At 37.9% G+C, this 17949-nt stretch overlaps 1 protein-coding gene across 2 annotated transcripts in view; it reads left to right on the plus strand.

The window, feature by feature from the left end:
* LOC150082854 (uncharacterized) overlaps positions 1 to 17949 on the plus strand; it is a 614617-nt gene that overhangs the window by 196838 nt on the left and 399830 nt on the right. The gene's annotated exons all lie outside the window — the stretch shown is intronic.

The raw sequence follows: 17949 nt of genomic DNA on the forward strand, positions 1-17949 counted from the left end.
TTTAGAAGTATATTGTGTGTAGAATGTTTGTTGGTTGTGGGGTTAAGAATACGTAGTCTTATATACTCTAATGCTGCACTTTCACGCTTTGCACATCAATGCATGCTCTTATAGCGTGGATTATACAGCAAGAAAATTAATATAACATCATTGTTGTGAATGTTTATGTAAACAGCTTTTAAGTAGTTTAGATAAGCTTAGATACTTTATCTCCCCTCATTGTAATATGAATATTACGGGTTTATTCCTTAATCGCGCAATCCATTTCTCAACGGTGTATAGTAAGGTAATCATGGAAACAACGAATAATGCCATCAAGATGTTTTTAGACTTGTGGTAGAAAGCACTTTCATTGTAACATCAGGGAACAGCACCGCATTTATTAGTGCAGTGCGTAATATGGGTGTTTCCCCGATAATAACGTCTTTATTTTGAAGCATCGCTTTCATCAAAATTATTTTTGTGATGCCAAACATTTAGAACTGAATATACTGAGAATTGCACCAACGCCATTGATGAATATGTTCATCATAGATTTACATAAAGCATACTTAAAAGTGTGAATGCGTGTATATATGAGCAAGGTTGATATTTGTAGCCCATTTTTGACAATTTTAATTAGGTGATTCTTTACTTTCAATAAAATTTGCAAAGTCGGTTGAGGTTTAGTTGATAATTGTGTACTTATAACACATAATATGATATAATACAAGTATTATAAATCAAAATCGTAACTATCCGGTAATGGTGCTTCTCTGCATAATCTCAAAGTACTGAATAGAAGCAACCAAAGCAGGCTTTTACATGGCGTGTTTTTTTTTTTTTTTTTGAATGGTTCTGTGATTTAGTAAGCTAGGTATATAGCAGCTTTTCGACTTCGAATATCCTATTAGTATTGGTGATGAAGGATTATTTACATTTTTATTTTTAAACAGAGTGGTTAGTATAATAAATGTCATACCAAGTGAGCGCTGTTGTGTGGAATGTTTGTTTTCCGTTAATATTCAAATTAATATTAAATGCATGCAGTTGCCAAAAGCAGGAAGAAGTAAGGATCCCTTTGCCATTAAAATTACGTTGCGTTATTTTCTGATTTATTCTAAGATGGTGATAGCGCCTGCCTTGGTGGTAAACCCTCTCATCCCTTGTGAAGGATACAGAAACTACAAAAAAATTTGCACCACCATAAAAAATGACAGACTGTTCCTTTGAACATCAGAGTCCTTCCTGATCTTTTATTAGCCCTGTCCTTCCAATAACTCTTTGATCTCTAACAAAATAGCGTTACAGTGCCCCCTGGTGATAGGAATCCTCCTGAGATCCGGTTAACGGTTCTTTCTGCTTCTAAATGAAGGGCAAGTTAATTAGTTGACACCGTAGAGACGGAGATGGTGGATTAGACGATGTAGCAAGGAGCCTCCCCAAAGCTGCTTTCGCTAACAGCGCTTACTTTTGGCAAGACGATTGCGCGTGTGCTTGTTATAAAGAACAGTCCTTTGTTTGTCAGCGATGATGATGCAGTTCTGAAAGGAAGAAAGAGAATCAGATTTCAGAAATTTTGTCTTTTTAATTACTTTAAAATTGTTTAAATGCACTGAAAATCATGTCAGTCAAGCAGATATACACCCAGTTTTCCCTCTTCTTCATTTAGGAGTTATGCTTTCTGTTTTACAAAATTCTAGTGAATTCGCCTTTTATCGTTTATATTTTAGTTATTTTTTAATGTATGAACGGAGAATTTCAAAACCTAGCAATTAATAATTAAAAATTTTATACTTTCGAATTTATATTTACTAAATAAAAAAATCATAGTTTTAAAATTATTTTCTAATATAAGTTTATAAAATTTTAAATTATTTTTGATAGTTTTAAATTTTATGTTATTTAATAGTTTGAATGTTCAATTCAAGATGTAAATTTTATTTTATCTTATTCCATCTTTTTGCAAATAATACAATAATAATATAAAATTAGTATCAGTATTGCAAGTATAAACTTGCCGACCTTAGAAAAAAATTAAATACAATTATTAATAGCGTTTTAATTATTTATATCAGTGTAATTAACGTGATAATTGCTTTTAGCGAAACTGCTAATCAAGCATTAGTACAAACACTACTGTAATCTGTTTCTCTAATTAAGATAAATACTTTAATTTCATAAGCATATTTTTCGACAGTATTAATCATTGAGGTTGTATCCAATCTTGTTCTGCTATTTGCAATCACGTTTGTTGCTCTAATTTATTATTGAAACCTTTCGAAATTTAATATTCGTTCGAGGACTGCACCCGTCTAATTCGCTATGTAACGGTGACAACGATTACTGTAGAACAGATTTATTTAAGCACAGTTCCAATTTGATGTCAGCTTTTCAGGGGCGATCAAAATTAAGTTACATAAATAAAATATGAACTATACAGGCCGTGTCGTAACTTGTAGACTGCAGTTTCAAGATCGATTGAGAACCTGAAAACAATGAATAAAGTTCATATGAACATATTTTTGATTCCAAACGGTTAAGCAGCTATGGTGGTGTAAATTTTTAAAATTGGTTATCGAGTTTCCAATCGTAAAAAATAATTAAAATAATAAAAAAAAGAGAATAAGCATAAAAGACATTGTCTTTTTTTTGTAAGTTTACTAAATATATAAATCACGAATTATAACTATTTGCTTATTATATTAATACGTATTATATTTCAATTGTTTTTAAAATCCAGTAAGAAATGAGTAAATTGCATTACGAAAGCGTTGACAATATACTGTGATTATTTAACTTATTAAATCAGAAAGCTTGAAAAACGTGCTGCATATCGTGCCCTGTTGGTTTCAACGTATTACGAAACGTGGGACGACTATTACTTTTGGGGTATGCGCAGTGTAGTGAAAATAGTTACTTTTATATATTATTATTTAATCAGTTAGCAATTAATTGTACAGTATTTTTACTTTTTACTTCTGTTAATCATAGCAAAAGAAAAATTTCAATTAAGAAATAAAAATCTGACGTCCATGAAGCGTAGCGCACTGCGTACATTAACTTGTTTAAATATTCAAATTGCCATAGTTTCGTAACCACGCAGAATCACACACATGTTTACACGAACGTTTTCTATTGTTTTTAGGTCGTGAATCGATCTTGAGAGTACTGTCCCCGTGCTTTAACCCTGTGTATACTTAATAGAATCCGATCAGTTATTTTCTGGAATAGTATTGTCTCAAGTATATTGAGGTAGAAAAGAAATATGCTTATATTTTCACAAATAATATGCATGATCGCTAAAAATTAAAAAAAAAAGTTTCTTTGATATATTTAAGCATGCAATTGAGCGTGCGATTCCATGACAACCAGATGATTGTTCACGAAATTGGATTCTAAGCATCTTGGTTCCTTTAAAGCGCTTCATACCGGCTAAAATATCTCGCTCCTCTACGTTTGATCAGTCAAATTCTTCTATTCCCTCACTCCTCGAAGGTTTGGAGATCGGTGCGGACTAACTCCCCCATAGTGGCTCCTCTCTAACGCGAGAGGAATAGGAGTATATTCCAAATGAGGCTCATCTCTAAGTTAAGCACTGGGCCATTTGTTAAGTCAAACGGGCTCTCTTGTGGGAGAAGAAATACAATCATAGGAGGGGAAATACAGTCGCGTAGATACCCCGTTGCTGAAGCTTTCTGTGCAGAGAGAGAGAGAGAGAGAGAGAGAGAGAGAGAGAGAGTGTGAATAGCTTATATAGAAAGTCTAGCTGTTACACGAGACTTCCTTGACACATTTAAAGACTCCGATTGTGCGAGTTTTCAGCTATCCTGCCACCAATCTTCTGATCCAAACTCTCCCAAACATTAACGCAGTATGCCAAAGAAAGAATTATCCATCGGACAATGAGGACTGGTGCACTATGACCTGAGTAGTCGATGCGCATAAAATTCTCCGAGGATAGGAACATATTCAAATTATTACGTAATGGCACCGGTGCGTGTCGCTCATATTCGTATAGTTTTGTCTGTAGACGCATGCTTGTGCAAGCCAATTTTTATGTTGTGCGTGCTGAAAAATTCAAAACAAAGCCCGGGGGGTAAACCTTCCTTCCTCCGCCCCAGATCGAATAACTGTGATATCGCTTGAAGAGGATGTTAGAAATTCCTTCGGTCTTGAACGCCATTTGAACCCAACGCAGACTTCTCGAAACAAGCGATGAAGCCACCACGGAAGACCCAAAGGCCGGATTATTAAGAGAAAACCTAATCAGATTCGTTCCGTACCGCTTTAGGTTAGAAAAGACTGCTTTTATAGTCTCGTATTCTAATTGTGTAAGTATTAGTAAGGCCAAATGATTGAAGAAAGTGGATTTTTTCTGCACCAGCCTAATAATAATAAAAGACTATTCCCATTCCCACGAGGTAAACATCTAATTCCGCTTTGAACTTAGCTAGACTTACCGTCTCTGCTACATTCGGAGGCAACTTATTCCATTGTTCGACAATCCGCTGCCCATAAGTGAATTTCATGAGATGTAATCTTCAGTTATTCCCTGAGATTTTATATTTGTGCCCCATGATTCTGCCTCGCCTATTAGGGAGAACAGATTTTCCTCATGCATTTTACTTAACCCTTTCAGCGCCTTTACATCCATCTCAGTTAGATCACCCTTTATGTCTAGTTGTGAAACTTTGCAGTCTGCACCTTATAAGCCGATCTTCATATGTGCATCGATTTGCACTCATCGCTAATCTGATACCCATCTTTGAACCCTCTCTCCTAAAATTCTATGATATTCTCATATATATCGTAAAGTTTCATGGTAATATCATGTTATTTAAAAATATACGCAGTTAAGTTTGAAAAATAACAACCGTAGTTGCAATTTATTTTTTTATTACCCGTGTACGAAGAAAGTGTGCGATTGTAGACTTCTAAGATGTATTACATTAATAGAAGTCTTTAGAACTTGAGGAATAAGTGTAATATAAATGCAAGATGCAAGTATTAATCTTTCAGAATATACAATAAAACTAACAGATTTCAATTTAAAAACAAAATTCAACTTTGTACTCATTGCAAAGATTATTATTTTTTCTCTCTGTGAAACGCACATGAATTCTGCATATACTGACAGAAAGAAACGAAATTAAGCACAATTATTTTCAACAGAAGTTTCGCAACTGACTGACTCCTAAACAAATGTTCTAACTTGTTTATAATTAAGTATACCAAAAATGAATAAATGCATGACTTGTATATGAGCAGAGAGTTTAGGTATTTATATAATAAACACATAACCTCTTTCTCATAATGCACAGATATATAATTAAATTTTTTTTGTTGTACCCAAGAGCCTAGTTATTTTCTTCACCATGTATATCAGTATATCACTTTTCGATTGAATAATACGCTGCTCGACAAAATTAAACGAACACGTACAAAAAGTGGTGTAACTCGTGCAGCTTGCGATTAAGTGGGACAAAATCTGTTATGATCATGTACCATACGAGACAGCCAGAAACTAAGGACAAGTATAAGGGACATTTAAAGGGGTTGTATAAGAATTACCAATAAAGGTCACATTACAAAAGTCAATACAAGATGCTCAAAAATATGGTCACATGACCAGTACGGCGTATGATCCCTCCAACGGCTAAACAGGTTTTACAGCTGTAAACCACGCTCGATATAAGATTCTGTGGCAACAAATCTCATTTTTCCACCAGCGCAGACCTTAGCTCACCAAGTGAATGTGGAGTTGGCTGTCGGCAACCCTGTCCCATGCCGTTCATGAAAATAAAATCTGGGATAAACGCAGCCTTAAAAAGTCGCACATAGGGTTCAAGGATCTGTTCTCGGTACCGCTGCACAGTTACGCTATCCCTATTAAAACATGAAGGGTGCGGCCGTTGATCGCCCCACAACGCCTCCACGTAAGTGTCTCTTTCACTGATGTTGGAGAGATAGTACCGCATTCTTCGTTGTCTCCAGATGAAATAACGTCTAGAATCTGTTTGTAGGCTAAACCGGGACTGATCAGAGAACAGAACTGTACCGCACTTGTTAGGGCTCCGAGTCACATGCTCATGGCACCAGTTGCGACAATCTCTGCGGTGGTTTGGGATTAATGGGATTCAAATCACTGGCTTCCTTGCGTAGAGTTCACTTGAATTGAGCCTTCTTAACACAGTCCGGTTGGAAATATTTTCATGTGTGGCTGTCGCCACCTCAAGAGACAGTTGATGACAGGACATCGTAGGGTTCGGTCTTGCTGTTAGTGGCAGATAGCGGTGTTCTGGTTCCTGTTTGCTGAGACTGCTTCCATAGTTCCGAAACGACACTGCGTGACACATTAAGACAACGTGCCGCCTGCAACTGCTCGGCTTCAAGTCGTCCAACGGCCCACCATCTCAAAGAATCATCTAAATGACGATGACTTGCCATCCTAAGTACTGGATATGTGGCTATCCCATCCGAACAAGCAAAAAAAAAAAAAAGAATGAATGAAGTGATGTGGTCGCAACTCGTCTTTTTATAGGCATGAATAATTTGCATAATGCGCAGCTCTGTAAGGTGGTAGATCGATTTCTGTTGGTTACCCGGAATTTGAATGCCAGGATGCCTATTATATCAAATATTTGCCTTCGGCAACACTGTTCACAATAAAATATTAATGAAAAACGTTTTATTCTGTTAATTGTATCGAGAATTGTATAATCGTACATCCTAGACTCAAAGATATTCAACAGAATTTGAACAATCTGTTTCAGTTACTCGGTTTCTGTCTCGAGCTTGTCTTTCAGAAAATCATGCAAACCATAGATTACATGCAATTTAGAACCATTATAGTATACAGACGTCTCATAGCCATCGTTGTTTCGTTTGCAAAGACAAACACAAAACATTTTGTCAAATATTGCTGTAGAGTGGAGAATGAATCATCAGCATTAAAACCAGTTTCCAATAGCTACTGACCATTATTCGGATGGCGTCAATTCAATTGACGGAACTGACATCACAGAGATAAGGCAATTTAAGCCAAATCCACCAAAAATCTTGGGAAACAAAACTCACTCTTACAAGAGATTGCAAAGAAAACCCTTCACTGATTTTAAACAGGAGTAGTTGATTTTAGAGCTTGCCCTCACTTTCAAATGAAAATATAAGAAGCCGTTATTGGGATAATCTCCAGTAGAACCTTTGCTTTAAAAATATAATGCCTGACACTACATATGGAGGCACAAAGATATCTTCTGCTTATATCTATTAAATTGATCTTTCACTTAACTTCAATCACTATCCACGTCTTTCAGTGTCCTCTTAAACGCTAGAATATAAGTAATAATGTGCGAACATCGCTTTAAAAAAAGGCAATATTGCTAGCTGTTCCAACATGGATTTATGTGCCACTAAAATCTGAAAGGTATCAATGGAGATAAAGTTCTGTTTCATAAAAACGCCATCTTGGAGAGCTCGAACAACATAAAATCAAGGAACATCACAAGTATCAGATCGTGTGTGTTTGCAAAGACAGGTTCTTTTGAGAATCTGAATGACGAGTAATTTGATTAAGCGAAGATTCAATGCAGTAGAAAATGCTCCAGTCACTTACCATCTTCGGAAACACGTCAGAGTTTACACCATTTCGGCAATGAACTAATCTTTTAGTGTGTCGACAGCTGCCATCTATTGAGACGCGCTGTAGCTATAAAAGAAGTTCGAACGGCAAGAGTTTGATAACCATCTAAAGTGTTCAAATTCTCTTTGAAATTAAAAGTCTTTCCGTGTATCGGGATTAAGAATTCCTCGAAGTTTGTGAAAAGCTTTCTGTGCCTTGTCCTTGGATAAAGTGGCCAGAATGGCAAGCACCGAGAATCCAATGTAATTGGTCAGAAGTGCACGTTTATTGTGAAAGAGGGGGATGGGGGAAGAAATGAATTTCGTGCTGTCAGAAACAGCATCATGACGTGACAAAGCCTCTAAAATAACTTTCACCTGCACAGTGTGTTACATAAAAATGCTACTCGGGAACAAATGCTGTCATCTGTATTGTATATACGAATAAAAGGGTTTCTTCTAACTGACGCATTTTTGGACCAACCGTAATTGCAATTTTTCTTCTTCTTCTTCTTCTTCTTCTTTTTTTTTTTTTTTTAAATCCGAATTTTTACTGTCGAGTTAAGATTAGGCAAGCAATTTAATCGGCGTTTTATCCTAGGATTTAAGAATCAGAATTACAATTGCTGTCTTACTATGACACTTAAAAGCATCACTAAGTCTTAAAAATTACATTTTTTCCTCATCGGTGCATTTTTGTTGCCAAAATGGTGCTGCCCAATTCCGCTATCACTTCAGTGTGACGTGCAGAATATTATTAAGCAAGATTAATAACTTCCGTGTGTCGTGATTTATTAGAGTCATATATCACGGCTTTTTCTGGCCTTTAAGGTCGTAAATTTTCCTAAATGTAAATCATTCTCGTGTGGAAATAAGGGTGATGTGTAAAATTCATTAAAACCTCTCGATTTTTCACTGCTTTATTTGCATATAATATTCCAATTAGATGAATTAAATTCACTAGAACGCACAGGGAATAATTTTATTATTTAGTTACTGCATCTTGTTAGTTTTATTTATAAGTGAATCCAATTATGCTCTGAATAGGACAGTTAAAGTTGCTAGTATTAATGCTTATCAAAATACCTGGAAAGGAATTTTAGTAAATGGGCTAATTTATATTTGCAACTTTAAAAATGCAAAAATTCCTAATTAATCTTGCACAATTAAATCGGTATGCGAACACCTCTCTCATTTTAAATAAGCAGACATTCTTGAGAACTATGTAAAATTCTTATCTTTACAAAGATAATATCGATTTTTTTTAATTTCTAACGACCTAGCTGAGTATGTAACATAAACAGCAGCCGGACGAGACGTATAAACCCTTTTCCATTCTCATTGGATATATCCTTCCGCATCATCTACTGCTATTAGTAATGCCGTTTTCTCTAATTATGTAATGTGTGTATTTTTACTTTATTCCTTGAGTAATCCTACAAATATTACCGTGAAGGTGCTTGCTTAAGACTCATGAAATTAACTCTTATAAAGGTAGCCAACCCTGGCCCCATCCCATGTCTTCCGTGACCAGTGGGGTCACTATTTTGAAGTCTAGATTTGATTTCCGTTGGAGATTATAGAGGAATTCTTAAAAACGCATCTTTTCCTCAACAATCCAATTACCATAAATTAGGTAACTTTTACAATATTCAGATTAAAAAAAAATCCACTTTCAAGGTGACAAGAAGGATAACTCAGAGAATGAACGCCGAAGAAAGACAAGATTTCTGGGTAGCCGAGAATAAAGGTGCAAAATTTTTTTAAGTATTTCAAACTTTCTATCCCTAAAATGTCCAATAAGATATCCCATTTTTTAAAGACGAAGAAACATAACAGAATCATAATACGATTTGTGGGACGGGAAGGCCACCGTAGCCGAGTGGTCAGGCGCCCGGGTGCATAAGTACACGTGCCTTGAGTGACCCGGGTTCAAGCCCGTGACTGCTGAATACAGTGCTGTTTCTTGTATTCTCTGACTGTGTGGTCGTTCCAGAGTATAAACAGAAAATTAATTTTATTTATCTGCGTTTCATTCTGGAACAGGACACACATATCGCAATCCCCATCGGATAATTCAAGAATCCTGCTATAAAGTAAGCATAATAAAATATATGTGAAGGTTCAATGCTCCTTCCACCCCGAATGCTGGACTACTTTCGATAAAAGAACAGCAACAATTTATCTTGAGATAAAATACCGTGTGAACAAGGAAAGTCATCGATCTTATTCCTTTAACCTTCCGATTCCAAAGCGGGAAATAAAAAATCATTGGTATTGTTAAAGGATACCCATCCAAGTAAATCGGCAGATGTTGTTGTGGTCTTCAATTCTAGTGAAGTTTAATCAAAGGTCGAAACTGGGGTAGAAAACAGGTCAGCATTTTGGTTGAATCCATTAGTTAGGTAGTGTCACAAATGCCATTATTAATGGTTACATGCAAAGGGCCTTTTAACTCGGTTGGTGGCGCTCACACCTCTCAAAAGCTGCAATCAATTGAAATGCGAGTAGATTGGAATTTGTTGACAAGAACGAATGGCATTTCGATGCATCACAGTGTTATCTTCTGGGAATATTATTAATGTTCGCATTTGCTACTACATTTAACTCATCCCCTGGACCACTTCAAGGGTCGTGTTGTTTCGGCCAAAAAGCTCTTCTGGTAACTGTAGCTTCGAACTATAGATTTATTATAGGTTTTCTGTACTTGACAGAAGATTTCTCATTCCAGAGAGAGAGTTCTCTTAGTGTATGTGAGACGACATCTGCCGTGTTTAACTGTGTGAAGAAGCAGCTGTGCCGCCTTTTTCCCAAGCTGAGCTACACAACGGAAATTACGTTAATCGTTTTTATAAGATTTCTGTTACGTTATAAGTAAGACATTCCCTTAATGGTAACGATTCCCCATTCACTCAACTCATCACCAAACGTAACGTAGTTCACTGTGATTTACGGCAAAGAAAGAATATTTTCGAAAAACAAAATTAAATCAAGAGAATGGTTGAAATATTTCAACAATCTTTTTCCTTTAGGTAGCTTTTTTTCATGCCACAAAGAAATGTTAATATTTATGAATACAATATGATATATACTAAGTTATCGCAAGTTATGGAACAACCATCCAAATTGGTATGGTTTTTGTGCTAAAGCAACTATAAGGGGTCAGTGATCGCGTTTGTAAATTGCATGGATTCTTCAGTCAGTTTGCCTGCTTTGCTGGATGAAAAACCTAAGTTTCTGGTGAGGAGAAGGAGCCGTACAACCCTCGTGCGAGACTAATTCGGCCACAGCGTGAAAAAGATCATAAAAATTCTTTCCACCGAGACGGGATTCGAAGTCTGACCTTTTCTACGCGGAGCGGAAGGAAGAGGATCTTAACCACTTCACCACCCAGGAGGGCACCTTTTAAATTCCCAACACGATAATTTTGTATTGTGATTAGGTCTCAAAGATTGTTTCGGAGAGGGTTAACCGGAAATCCTCTCCGAAACATCGACGGGATTCGAATCCAGCCTTTTACTCACAGTGTGGGAGGGGGGGGGGGGCTAGTTTAGATAGTCAGTGTGTTTGAACAGTATGTAGTGCCTATGGACGAAATAAATTCATAATGCATTGCTAAAATACTTTGCAAGTATATAAAACATACGCCTGTTGAATTTGGGACTATTCCCAAATTACTATGGCGATTTTTAATTTGTGAAACCCAGCTTCGTACCAACAATTTTGATTTCCCCCACATTATTACGTGAAAACATGCTATGTTTATACTCCGGCCTCACGACTAGCTCAGAGGCGTTTGCAATTAATCATTTTGACAATGAATACACTCGTCAACTGTATTTAGCAGTCAAGCGAGCTTGAACCACGGTCCACTCAACCACTGGAGGGTGCTTCTCAAACACGGAGTGTGCTTCTGCACTTTCGTGCTTGGCTAGTTGGCTGCAGTTTAACCCCCCTTTTTTTAATCGTGTTACGTAACATTCATACAACCCCTCAAGTCCCCTCTTCTATCACAATGCTTTGAGGAATCCACTGGGCCGATTCACACAGCGATCCTACTAGTATGGAACTATAGTTCTTCAACATCCGGCTGGAATCGACATCCCATCGTTACCTTTTTTAGTAATCCAAACATATGGAAATTACACGGTGAAAGAGTTGCAACGGGAGGGGAATGCTTAAATATATTCCTTAGCATTCGCTGATTGGATTCGCTACTTGGGCCACTTTTGTGGGTAGCATAGTGGTTATGACCAACCCTCCTCCCACAATGTGAGAAAAAAGCTGGATTCTAATCCGTCAATGACGCGAAGAACTTTTACAGTTCCCCCCCCCCCCCATAATATTGCTGAGTTACTGTCAGGGTTATATGATTTTATCTTCCGGAAACTGGTTTTTCGTCCAGCAAATAGACAAACCGACTACGGAATACATGCAATTTACAGATACAATACAGGGACACTTCATAGCCTTAGTTGCTTTGGCGCTTAACACGCACTTGGACGAGTGTTATGATGTCATATTTATTCTTAATGTTTCTCTGTTTCGATAGGCTTTGCTTTAAATTTTATATTCCTTAAAGTTAGAAGCAGAAGCACTGGTAATGGAAAAAGACGATAAGCATCACCTTATCGGAAGCTGATTGGATAGTAGAGAAATATGATATTCTATAATTTATGATTCCTAAGGTCATCTGCTTTCAAATACATAATGACTATGACTAACCTACAAGGTGCTCTACCCTGCTGGAGGATATATGAGGTTGTATGATGGTGTTTTCTCGAATGCTGCTTTCTGGATGGATTTCTGTTAATCCAAGTAAGGAGATCTTGGCGTGTTCAAATTCTGCTGTTTAAATGGATTTAGTAACTGACTCATTTTTTAAAAGAGTTTCAAATAAGTAAAAATGTTATTAGCTTAGGTATGTGTTTAAATGCCAATGTGTTAAGCTATGAGGCGTCAGTATATTGTGTCTCTAATTGCTTGTATTGTTGGGTTCGGATTTCTGTTTCCAGAAGAAAAACCGTGCAAAATTTCTCGCTGACGCGGAAATTTTGACGGGATTCAAACTTAAGTCTTCCATTGCTAGCTAACTAACACTTTTATGCAATTATTTGAATTAAAAATAGAAAGAGGTCAAACAATTGCATTAATGGTATAATTAAGTCAGAATCCATAATGTCAAAGAAACACCTGGAAGAGGGTGATGTACTAGGCGAAGATGAAAGACAAATCGATCGAACTAGATATGTCTGCATTAAAAGCAATAAATTGAATGGAAGCTTACAGTGAACTTCCCCGCCCCAACTCTGATACTACAAGGACTGCCTGACTAGTGTTCAGGATTATAAATTGCATGACAAAAATTCAATATTATCTGGAAGGATAGAGTAGGGTGAACTGGGATGCAATTACGAGAATCATAATGCTTTGTAGAAGGGGCTGAGGGGGTACGAGGCTGACAGCTCAATAATACCTACAAAATTAATACACATCATAACAGTGTTTTTAGGGCCAACAGGACATCAGATGATGCTACATCGGGCGATGAAACAGCTTCTGTAGAATTTGTTGGCAATCTTGTTAGATGAGTTAAAATTAATTAATATCAATTTCCCTTGACCTAATTAAGCTAAACTTCGGTCTATGAACACAATTGTACTTATAACGCTAAATGAAACAATGTATTCAACTGCTTTAAATGATATCATTTATTATGCGGCGCCATCCTATGTACTATGATAGGCTAGAATAAACTAAGTTGCCATTGTCAATTAATTCCATCTTTCTTTGTATCCAGTTCAGCTTTGTCTGTTCCATAAACTTTCCGTGCAGTGGAAACTGTGTAGACTGCTTGATATGTAAATAATAGGTGCGATCTAGTAAGGGAAACATGCACATTGTGTACCGGTATCGGGAGACTGCGTACAGAAGCTTCTTGGAAATAGCTTCTGATAGATGGACAGGATATATTTGCACTGACTGGCCACTTTATTAGGTCCATGAGCTAACAGAATGTTGGACCGCCGTTAGCCTAAATCAGTTCTTCGTGGCGTGGAATTAACAAGGCGATGAAAAGTGATACGGGGAATATTGGACCATCAATGTTACAAAGCTTTCCTCAGAACTGACTAGAGCGTAAGGAGGTGCAGGATTATTCTGATGAACACGCTTTTCCAGTTCATCCCACAGATTTCTATAAGATTGAGATGCGTGGATTGGGCTAGCCAGGCTAAATGTTCAATGTTGTCTTAAAACCCTATTTCATATATTTGGCGCAGTGGATGGTTACGTTGTGACCTTGAAAGTATTTCTGTCCATAGGGGAAATATACATCCGCGACGTTGTTCGGATATGCTCTAGCGTTCGTAGTACTTTCTGGTGAGATCAAGGGAACAAATGTATACCGCTAAAACATACCCACACCATTATACCGCCTTCAGCAATCTACTTTTGGTACACAACAGGCTGGCTACAATGTCTGTTGTGGTTTTCTCCATATACGCCCTCCCCCACATGTGCTGAAAAGCTTAAATCGAGACTATCAGACCACATGACTTGGCTCCAATCCTCCTGCGTCCATGATTTTTGTAACTGGCACCGATGCAGCCATTCTTTTCCGAAAAGAAGCCTTCACGGAAGCCGAAATCAGAGGTTTCCGTGAAGGCTTCTTTTGTATTTCCGTGTGCATTCTCTATAGGGTTCTTCACATGGTGGAAGTACTGTTCCCTTGTGATTCTTTATTAACAAAAAAACAAGAAGCGGCCCCTAGCCAGAAACTGGCAAATCCGCTATGTACATACATAGATATATATACAATGATACATACAATGATATATACATATAATCGTGTTAATTACAATGTTAAGTGTAACGAACATGTAACATGTTCACACAGCAAATCACATCACGCAACTAATCAGAAGTATAAATTGTGGCACAGGAACCACAAGACAACAGTCTTTTTCTGTCCTAGGAAGAACGAAAACCGCACCCACTGGAGGTAGTGCTATACCAATGGGTGTTAGCTAATCCTGTATCCACAGCTGCCCAAACTGGGGTACCAGCTTTAAAAAAGAAAAAAAAAAAAAAAATAAAATAGCTGGCAGGCGATATCAGTTTTAAGAAATATCGATAGACATTGCAGGTGTTGGGTTGGTTCCTTGTTGTTGATAAACTTGAGAAGAGTTGCTTTCTTTTGGTGAAAACAGCAGAGCAGAATTGTTTTAGAGCTGAGAACGATTGAGAAGTTTCAGTCAGTGCTACTTCATTTCCTTCAGAGAAGTTGCTGACAGCAGCTTATAATGTAGATCTGTCATCGTGGTACAGGCCTCAGCGACACAGAATGTGCGTCCAGGTTTCCTCAGCACCACACAAACAGAGATTGGTGTCAGACAAGCCAAATTGAAATAGTTTGGAGTTGATGGAGCCGTGCCCAGTAAGTATATACGATGTTGTTAGGCTGGGAGAAAATCATTGGCGGACGTTCTTGTTGAGAGGGAAGGTAACTGCAGGAACAAAAGAGCGGGTGACGTGACCAGTAGTACTGGAATCCCATCGTGATTGCCACACACTGATAAGTTCATTCCAGATTCTCCGTTTCTCGTCTTTTATGTTAGCAGTTAAGTTGCATGAAATGCCGGGAACTCCGTGCTTTAGACAATAGCATAGTCCTTTGAAGATGATATGCAGGTCTAGTGGTAAGACTCCAGCAAGGACCTGCAGAACAGGAGAGGGGACGCTGTCCTGCAGCCCCGGGCATGGCAAGCAACATAATCCGTTGAATGGAGATGAGCTTGGAACGGAGTTTAACATTAACGGCTCTAGGAAACCAGACTCCCGAAGCATATGTTGTTATTGGTACGAATACTGCTGTATAATATAGTAAGAGAGTCTTCCTATTTAGACCCCAGTCCAAATTGGAAATTCGGATAATTGCTGCAGTGAACTTTTTAATCTTCGAGGCGAGGTGATTAGTATGAGAGGAAAAGGTTAACCTCTCATCTAAAATTACGCCAAGATGTTTTAATTCAGGAACAAAAGGGATTTGCTTTCCATCTATCTTTATATTCGAAGGTCTTCTGTAATTTACCTTGCCCTTAAAAATCATCAGTTTTGTTTTTGTGGCAGATATTCGCAGTTTATGTATACTTGACCACTTGATTAGCTCAGAAAGAGTTTTATATTGGCTGATTGTTCTAGTTGAAGACGCGATCGACCTGGAATTAGAAGAACCAAATCATCGGCGTAGGCGAAGGCAGAGATATTGTCAGGTTTTTGCGTGAGCCAGCTGTCCAAAACTATGTTCCAGAAGAGGAGTCCTAGAACTGATCCCTGGAGGCATCCTCTTGAGATGATCCTTGAGAGAAACTGCTGTTTCGAGATTACTTGGATGAGTCTATTTTGGAAGTAGCTTCTAATAACTTGGAACAGTTGCTGAGAGCACTTGACTTTGGTAAGACGATTGAGAGCGCTTTCCCACCAGAGGGAATCGAAAGCTCCCTCGAAGTCAACGAATATGGCCATTTCATATTTAGCCCTCGAAGCTGATATGTGGCTAACTAAAGAGACCAAGGCGTCTTCACAGGATTTTCCCTTCTTGAAGCCAAATTGGGATGGAGACATTAAGTTTTGACCTTTCAATTAAATCTGCTACTCTGGGTGCTAAAAATCTTTCAAATACCTTGCCAAGGTTTGCCAAAAGAGAGATGGGTCTGTATGCTTTGGGATCAGATTTATTTTTGTCCGGCTTGTAAATAATTTTGATCAAAGCTACCTTCCAGAGATTAGGAAATATCCCCTCAGTAAGACATTTGTTGTACATAGAAGTATTTCTGGAAAGATTTCGGCAAATTTGATAATTACAGCATTTTCCTCAAGATCTAAACCTGGACATTTATGGATATTTATTTTGCTTAGGGCCAACTTTAGCTCGGGAAGAGTGAAGAGATCCGTTTCATATGAGGAGTGGTAGGTTGGGTTGCTATTCCCGATAGATATTTGTTCTGGAGTTTCTGTGGTGAGATCGTCCAGGGGAAGCAAGCGATCCAGGATGGCGTTAATTGAGTCATTCCAGTAAGTGGTTTCTGTGTCGTTGTTCACTACAGTGTTGTACACTTCATGAGAGTTATACTTGTTTTTGCTAATTTTATATAATAGACCGTAGGGATCAGAATTTCCTGTGGAGTGAACTAAGTGTTGCCAGGAGGCAAGTTTTTGTTTTGCAATTGTATTTACGTATTCGTTCCGCTGGCCTTTTAGATATTTTTTAGTCTGGTGACTTCTGGTTCAGGCTGCGTGCTTTGTCTCTGCGTGCTTTGTGTACTTTTTTGCGCAGAGTGGAAAGTTCAGCTGCCCACCATGGAACTGTAATATGCTTGCTAATTTTCTTCTTATCGGAGCGTTCTGTAGCACGAAGTAAGGCCGCCTGTACATAGAATGCATATTCTGAGGCATTGAACTGGTTTAAAGACCGGCGAATGTCAACGTTAAAAATCCTGGTGAATTGAAGACATAAATAAAGGCCATCTGATGGTTTTGATAGAAAATCTTCTAAGATCTTTTGGAAGAGGAGAAGAAGAGGGGATCTGTAGTATTTGGAAGGAGAGATACCTTAAAAGTGATTGCTCGGTGGTCACTGTTTGTGTAGTCAGTATGTATGGTCCAATCAGAGATCCTCGAAGGCATGGCGGACGTTGAAATGGTTAAATCAATGTTTGATTCTCCGTGGACGTTTGAGGTGGTGTGCGGTTGGTTGTGTAAGTTGTGCAGATTTAAATTGTAGGTGAATAAAAATTCCTCGAAAATCCTACCTCTGTTGTCCAAGACACTGCTGAACCATAAGAAAGATTTTGAGTTTGAATCGGTTTTAATTATTAAATATGTGGGATTTAAAATAGCAAACATGTTCTAGATATATTTGTGATAAATTAATATCTGATGATGGTGGACAATATATTGGCAGTAGGTAGAACGAGAAAGTTTGTAGAGACTAAAATACAGGTGGAATTTTGATTACACAAGCCAGAGATAACAGTGATATCCAGCTTGTTGTTGAATATGATGATGGCAGATTTAGGACTGTTGCAGAGGACTGGATGAGTCTTGTAGTCATGGAATATTCCATAACTTTGGAAGATTGTCCATAAATGTGCTTAGAGACATAAGGTTCCTGAATGCATATGATATCAAATAAATTTTCCGTTGCAATGAGCCTGATCTGATCAGCAACGCATCTAGAGTGTTGTGCATTGATCTGCATGATTGTAAGTTGGAAGGGATAGTCTGGTTCGCTACCTAGCTATGCAGAGAGAGAGAGAGAGGGGGACACATTGCCCATCTCTGGTC

This window comes from Mastigoproctus giganteus, chromosome 7, assembly GCF_048544385.1.
Source record: "Mastigoproctus giganteus isolate SK-2022 chromosome 7, ASM4854438v1, whole genome shotgun sequence".
NCBI classification, from domain to species: Eukaryota; Metazoa; Arthropoda; class Arachnida; order Uropygi; family Thelyphonidae; genus Mastigoproctus; species Mastigoproctus giganteus.